Genomic DNA, 8,103 nt, shown 5'->3' on the forward strand with positions numbered 1-8,103 from the left:
TGCGACAGTGTTTGGCTGGGCATTTTCCCATTTGAATTATCCTCCCAAGCTTCCTGGAACCAGCTATCATATACACACTCCTGATGTTGTTATTGTCTTCCTCGTTAAAATAGTAGGAATGACTTGCGGAAAACAGACTCCACAACCTGTAAGGCTGTAAAGTAGGTATGTTTATTCAGCGCTGGGCAGCACGGCGGGTAGTCCCACCACAATCATGCACACCCACCACAGTAGTTCATCTTGTATTTATACAGAAGGGGTTACACAGGTAAGGGATTGCCTATACATATTCATAACCTCTCCCTGAAAGGGTGGTCTTTATTGCAATGAGTTCCGGAAAATCATTTCCATTGTCTCCACCCTGTCCTGATTAGTTCACAATACCTATAGAAATCCCTTATCTTCCAGAGCCCTCCTTTCTCAGTCCTGATTAGTTTACAGTACCTATAGAAATCCCTTTAGCATCCATTTCTTACTTCAGGAGCAGTACATGAAATCACAAACTTTTTAACCAACTAAGCAGACAATTAACAATAAAATTATGCTTTCTTTCCACAGTTTTCCTCAGTGGCAGTTTAGTGAAGTCTTTTACAAAAAGTCTTAGCTTGGTTAGAAAGATCAGATTTATCAAGACAGTTGCAATTAATTATAAGGTGTCTCTATTACCTCTAAAGGCTACTGAAAAGAAATTGCATACTCAGCTCTGCCTACCAAGACAGACTTTCACAATTATGTGGAGATGATATCCATCCCATTTAAATAACTTTTTATCATGGGTTAGTGGAAGGCTGTACAAGGCCAATTAAATTTCTTATTGGCAGTAAGATAAAGACAACGGTTGTGATAGGAATTCAATAACATTGTATTTGGGTAGTTATTTTGCAGTGAAAATATGTCAGTGGAAAATGGAAAATATTCCAGTTAATAAGCACTTAGATAATACGTACTAAAATTAGAAATATTCCCAGGAAATTTAGGGTGTTACTTTAAGAAATTCATACTGGATTCAGTAATTCTTAGTGGTCACCAGTGTATTGTACTGTAAAGGGAATTTTTATTTCAGCACCTTAATCTTAGGCTGAAAAATAAGAGAGAGCTTACTAAGAAACTCCAGCTAGCATGAACTTTGCAGAGAATGACAGAAATGTTCTCCCCAGGACTTTGGTAATACTAAAACAATTTACTCAGCATTGAAATTGACCTACCTGCATACCTGTGGTGGTTTTACTTGGGTGGGCAGCTGAGCTCCACCACAACTGCTCTCTCACTTCCCCGCCTCAAAGGGAAAGGGCGAGAAAAATACAATGCAAAGGACTCAAGGGTTGAGATAAGGACAGGGAGATCACTCAGCAATTATTGTGATGAGCAAAACAGACTTAGCATAGGGAGATAGTAAGATTTATAAACTATTACTAACAAGCTAGAGAAGTGAGAAACAGGAAAGAAACCAAAAACGCCTTTTCCCCATCCACCTACTTCCACCTCCTCCCCCCAAGTGGCGCGGGGGAACGGGGAAATGGGGGTTGTGGTCGGTCTATAGCACTTTGTCTCTGCCACTCCTTCTCGGTCACCCTCATCCCCTGTGCCGTGGGGTCCCTCCCACAGGATGCAATCCTTGCTGAACTGATCCTGCGTGGGCTTCCCACAGGCAGCAGCTCTTCAAGAACTGCTCCAGATATGGGTCTGTATCATGGGGTCCATCCATCAGGAACAAACTGCTCTAACCTGGGTCACCCACAGGCAGCATCTCTTGCCAGCTCACCTGCTCCTGCGTGGTCTCCTCTCCACAGGCTACAGGTCTGGCCCGGAATCTGCTCTGACAGGGGTCCTCCACAGGCCGCAGTGAACCATGGGATTAGAAATTAGAGAGTGATTGATTAAGAATGAATATGTAGGCAACACTCATTGCTTAATATGTGCTACATTTGCGATGTACTTTGCCTGTGCTGTGCTTAGGCCTCCAGATAACAGGAGCCCCTAGGACCCCAAGAACCAGATCAAACCAACCTTATGGTTCGGACTTTGACCAAGGGCTCAGAGATAAGGAGGACTGTTCACAAAAGGACAAGATAAAGAATGTCAAAAATGCAAGGCCTCGAGATAACAGGAGCCCCTTGGACCCCGAGAACCGGACCAAACCAACCTTATGGCCCAGATTGTGACCAAGGCCTCAGAGAGCATGCGCAAGGAGATGAGGTGAAAAGTTCAACCCTGATGAAGACATCTTACTTCATCCTCACAACCCTCAGCACCCACCACCGGAAGGCACTGCGCAAGCGCAGACGGGAGGAGTTTATGGAAATGACTTCTTGGAACTAATTTTAATACTAAGCAGGGACAGGTCATGCATATGTATAGGCCTACTGGGAAACTTCATGCATATGTAACTCTTTACTGTATATAACCAAAGCAAGTTGCCGTGTTAGGGCGCGCACGACTTTGGCGCGACTACCCCCTGTGCCGCCCAGCGCTGAATAAACATACCTACTTTACAATCTTACTGATTGTGGAGTCAGCTTTCCGCGAGTCAGCAGCCTCTGTCAGTGCAGGTCCACCTGCTTCACTGTGATCTCCTCCATGGGCTGCAGCATGGAACCCTGCTCCACTGTGGTACTCCAAGGGCTGCAGGAGGACAGCCTGCTTCACCATGGTCCTCACCACAGGCTGCAGGGGACTTCTGCTCCGGTGCCTGGAGCACCTCTCCCCCTCTTTTTTCACTGACCTTGGCTCCCGCAAGGCTAGTTCTCACTCCTCTCTCTCTCCCAGCTGCTGTGTAGCAGCGTGGTTTTTTTTGTTTGTTTTGTTTTGTTTTGTTTTTTCCCTCTTTCTTAAATATGCTCTCACAGGGGCACAAACTGTGGGAGTGTGAACATCGGACTCTTAGCAATGAGGCCAGGAGGAATGTAAAGTGTTTAGAAGGAAAAAAGAAGGGTGATTCAAAAGATGCTTTGCTGTCACGCAGACTGTTTGTTCTCCAGTCGTTAAGACATAGAAGTTGCTGGGTGTTTGCTGTTGCCGGGCAAAGTTGTTGACCAATGAATAGTTAGTGGAAAAGTACTGCTGTAGAGCGAATGGTATAAGAAGGGAGCCTGCCCTCAATAAGGGAGTTGAAGTTATGTCATCAATAAAGTAGTAGCAGTTACTGATCCCTAAAAGAACCCTGGTGTCTGTGTGGTCATTACACCACAAATGGCACCCGAACAGGGACATGAAGAACACTACGCCACAGCAAACAACATCGCTTATTGGCTCAGCTCTGGTCAGCAGCGGGGCCCTTACCTAACATGGGGCAGCTTCTAGATTCTTCTCACAGAAGCCACCCCTATGCCCTCCTCCTACCAAAACCTTGCCACATAAACCCACTACAGTACCACAGCCAGGCCCAGATCTGGGTTGCTTTTAGTGGATCTCTAGTGTTTATATTACTTCTGAGAAGTAGCAGAAGTATAGTCTTACTATAACATTTTTCCTTATTTCACATATTGTTTCAAAAAATTATGACCAGGCATTTGGAATCCAAAAGCAATCAAACTTTCTGAAAGTAAAAAGCAAGATTGACATGGGCAATCAAAGAAACATAAATTTTCTTGCTTTAAGAGCAACCACGTTATTTAGCACTCTCTAGGCTCTGTTTCACATTCAGTTCTTCAGTGAAATCTAATGAGAAAAATGTAAATAGTTTGTTCTATAGGCCTGATCCCTACCCACAGATAGATCCAGCATATCAGTGGAGTTAACCTGGTTCAAGTAAGAGATGTCTTCTACTTTGATGCTACATACAATCCCAGAAGAAACAATCCAAGTTCCCTCACCTGACTCATGTTACAAATGAACCACATCCTGTAGTGCTGGGGAACAGCAGATGACATCTAGAAGAGGAAATGAATGATTCCTTTTACCAGTGCTCATGTGAGAAACACTCTGTAGCCAATAACATAGGCTCAGGCGAGGATCTCAGTGAAGTAGCAATTTTATTCGCGATCGCAATGGTGGGCGTCCCACAAGCAGGAGAGCATCTATTAGTCACATAGTCCTGTATATATACTTTATTTCTCGATGACCGGGACCCTCCCCTGTTTCCCCATTGACGGGGTAATCCAGGTTCACAACCTATCCGATGCTTCACAGATAATACATGGCTTTCAGTTGCCAGCCTGTTTTTTTTCAGATTTCTTTTGACTTTTTTACTCTTTGAGGTGGTAATGTTTCTTCACTTATCTGACTTGACTTGACACCGTGATTTTCACCTAATTGCACTAAGGAGTCTGGTTGTCTGTATTTTAAAATGTTGTCTGTTAAGCTTTCTTATCACTGCAAGCATATCTCAATACCATATTTCTTCCCTCTAAACAATGTAACTCTGTGCAAAAACATTTTTGTTCCCACTCTCAGGAAAGTGAACTGTAGAGCTTTGCAAGAAATGCACAAAGACACTCAAGAAGTATCTACACTAATTCTAATGGAAATTGTCCCCCTCCCCACCAACTACCAAAAATGAAATGACAATTCCAACAAAATATTCAGAGAAATGCAAATATCAACAGGGTGGCATTTTTGACTCATCTCCAAATTCTGTTGTAATAAGACAGGGATTCCTTTCAACTTTGGAAACTTCAAACATCAGCTGGGAACAAAGCAAATGAACATAGTGACCTCAGCTCAGTCATCTTCTATTTACAGGATGAAACATGACATTATTTTTGCTCAGAGCCATTTACTATCCAGAAGAAATAGTAGCATTGCACACCACAAACTGGTACCATAATGAATCTGGAAAAGGAAATAAAATTACCCAACATCTGACTGAAGCCAGTGCTATTTATCCATTTAAACCCTTTCTAGCAACAATTTCTAGCTGAAATGTCTTCAACACCATTTTTTCCTAGCTACTTCTCATTCTTGTTTTGCACTTTCCCTTGATAAACTTCTTGTAGTTATTCAGAGGCATTTTAATAACCAAATATTACTGAACATGCTTTCCCTAAAATTGTGACAATAAATTCCCAGTTTAATTTATTATGTAGTTTATTTTTGCTGCAGAAACACACATCCCTTTTATTTCTCTCTGAAGTCATACCTTTATAAATTTCCCTTTTCCTCCTTCACTCCTTCAGAGAAGCTTAACTACCCACAGGTTATATTTTTTCCTGTAGGAACACCTCTCTGCTGCTTGTTCAGTTGTGATTGATTCAAAGTTAGCAGAGACCTTTTTCTTAGAAGGAGACTTTCGGTCCCTCCAAAACTAAGCACACAGAACAGGGTGCAGCATCTCTCTCATTGTGTTGCTCTCTGCACCATTCTCCTTTCCTCCTAGGAGTAGATCCTCTTTGTACAGAAGCAGCAAGTGGGTGCATTTGCATGATTTTCCCCCACTAAATTCACATTCTAGCCTCTCCATCAATCAGACAGCCCTTTGGTCCTAAAGCAGGACCTGGCTCTTACCCGCTTTTTCTGTCATTGTGGAGCAGCCAGGTAATTTCCATCATTTAGATTCCTTGGATAACATGTCCCAGGGAGCAATCACCACGTGGTCAAGCAGACAGCCTCTCTTCCGGGATCTCCTCCTCTACATTTCTCTTGAAAAACAGTTGTAATTACATACTGGCAAAGTTCTTCATGCATGTTACCTCAGTGCTCAGGTACATGAGACTGCGTGTATTCTTGGTGAAGTGACCTGTCAGTCTTAAATAATCTAGATGAAATAGATGTGTTTGCCATCTCTGAAACAGATATGAATGCAAACAAAGCTCCAGGAAAAAAAAAAAAAAAAAAAAGGCAGATTTCTGTCAATGCTTGAAAGGACAGGGAGCATCCTCATCATCTAGGATTCCTCCAGGCACACAGAAGTCCACAGGAAGCCCCTTTCAAAACCACAGGCTTGCTGAAGTCCTAACTGATTAGCCACTCAGGGTGAGAACAGGGGAGGGCACTTCGCATGGGGTACCAGGAGGCTTTTCCTCATCCTCTTGCTCTGTGTTTTCCCTTTTCCTCAAGAAGTGATGAATGAGAACAAAGGACCCAGGGCACAGAAGGAGCTCCCTGCTCAGGTGATGTCCCCAAGCCCATGGACTCTTTTGCTGGCACTGGAAAAAGTACTATTAGTGCTAGATGGATTGATCCCATTTGTGTGATACAAGGGTTGTGTGATGGGTTGATTTCCAGTTTGTGTGATACAAGGTCATTCTTCAGAACAGAAATCCTGGGGCTCAAGGGCTCTTTAGGACCTGCAGACATCTGATTTTTTTTTTTTACATAGACCATTTGTGGAGACACTGTGATCACTGCCCATGCAGTGTACCTACAGATGCCTGTAAAAATATTACAGATGCCTGTTAAAAGCTCCTTTTTGCTGATTGTTTCACATCTGTTGTAAACAGAGGAGACATCAGTAAAACTAGGGTTGTGAGAATGCAGGGTTGTATTAAGCAGCCTTGAAGCAGCCCTCAGAAACCTGTCAGACCCTGCCTAGCCCATATGGAGATTTATTTTTGCCTGTAACAGCAATTATCTAATGACCATGTAGGTAACTATTACCTGCCTACTCAGTGTTGCAACATTGTGTGATGCAACAGCTGTTGTTATATAGATGTTGTAACTGATAAGGAGAATATTTAGTTATTGTTTTTATAATGAGTGGCCTATGATCACAAAATAAAATGGAGCTTTGAGAAATACAGGGACAGAATTGTATAGGAGGTCCCATGGCTATAAACAACTCATTAGTGGTCCGTTACTGGCCATCAGAGAAATGAAACCTTGACAGCTCAGTATAACCAGCTTAGGGACTAACAAAGAGAGCAAAGAACATATATCTAACATGCATGGAATATACCATGGATAGTAAAGTTGGATCTAATGTGGATATGCAGACCATTGAAGAAAGAGAAATGTGGAGACTGTGTCAGCAAGCATAAAAATCACCCCAACACAACCATCCTAAGTTGAGAAGGAAGGGACCAACATCAAGAGCATACTCCTCTAGATGAAGGATCTGGCATGCTGAGGACTTGACATATACCTCCTCTCCAGATTGAAAATGTCAACACTAACATCCAGGTGGTCAGTGGAAAGATGCACATAACATCAGATAGAGGAGCAGAAAGTTGGTGTACATATCATTTCAATAAATCACTCTGAAACCTGGGTGCAGCAAATTAGAAACAATTGCCTGGGTTTATAGATGGAGAAAACAGATGCATGAAGCATTTCAAAACACTTTCTTGAAGTTCCAAGGGAAAGACAGCTGTACTAGACTCAGGAAACATTCCTTGTTCTTTTGAGTGTCAGTCTGGCTCTTTAAACACATATTTTTTTCCACCCCAGTAAACCTCAGTTTAGAATTCCCTCTCTTCCTAAGAGCTTAAATAAAATTTTCAACCTTTCTTTTGCCAAACTTCCTCTGTCAAGCTGTATTCCGTGGAAAACTAGATAGGGACTGAGATTTGGATGTGAGACATTCCTTCTGTACTGGGTCATGTGGAAACTCCAAATCCAAATACCCTATCTCAGAGTGAATTCAGATTTAGATCAGATGACTGAAACAAGTCTCCCATTACAGTGTGCTTGAGAGTATTTCGAATACTCTGTTTCAATGGTGACCAGTGTGCAAAGCAGCACCTAGGAATCAAGTAAATGGACTAGGAAGAGGCAGGAACAGCAAATGGCACTGAGTATAAAAGCACTCCAACCTGAAGTTAGTGCTCCATATTCAAATGATACAACAGATGAAGATGGCCCTCTATTTTTTTAGTGAGTCTTCACCTGTTACATCTCTAGCCACTGCTTCAATTTTAGAAGACAGAACAGTTCCTGGCTTCTGCTTGACTGTCAGGTGCCCACATAAGATGCTGCACTGAAGCCAAGCTAGAAGTAATGGCAGATGCCTCTCTCAACATGCTCCAAATTGTCCATGCTTCTGGCTGTTCAAACAACACAGCTACGGGAGGGGAGAGCTGCTGGGTGGGGACTGCACATAGCAACCATGGAGGACACAAGCTCTTTGTTCTTCTTCCCCCAGCAGAGAAGGGTAGCTCTGAAAGGTCAAAGAAAATGTCAAACCATGTCCCAGTTTGCCTCTGTAGCAACCTCATGCCTGATGGAGAT

Source organism: Anser cygnoides, chromosome 2 (assembly GCF_040182565.1).
Source record: "Anser cygnoides isolate HZ-2024a breed goose chromosome 2, Taihu_goose_T2T_genome, whole genome shotgun sequence".
Lineage (NCBI taxonomy): Eukaryota > Metazoa > Chordata > Aves > Anseriformes > Anatidae > Anser > Anser cygnoides.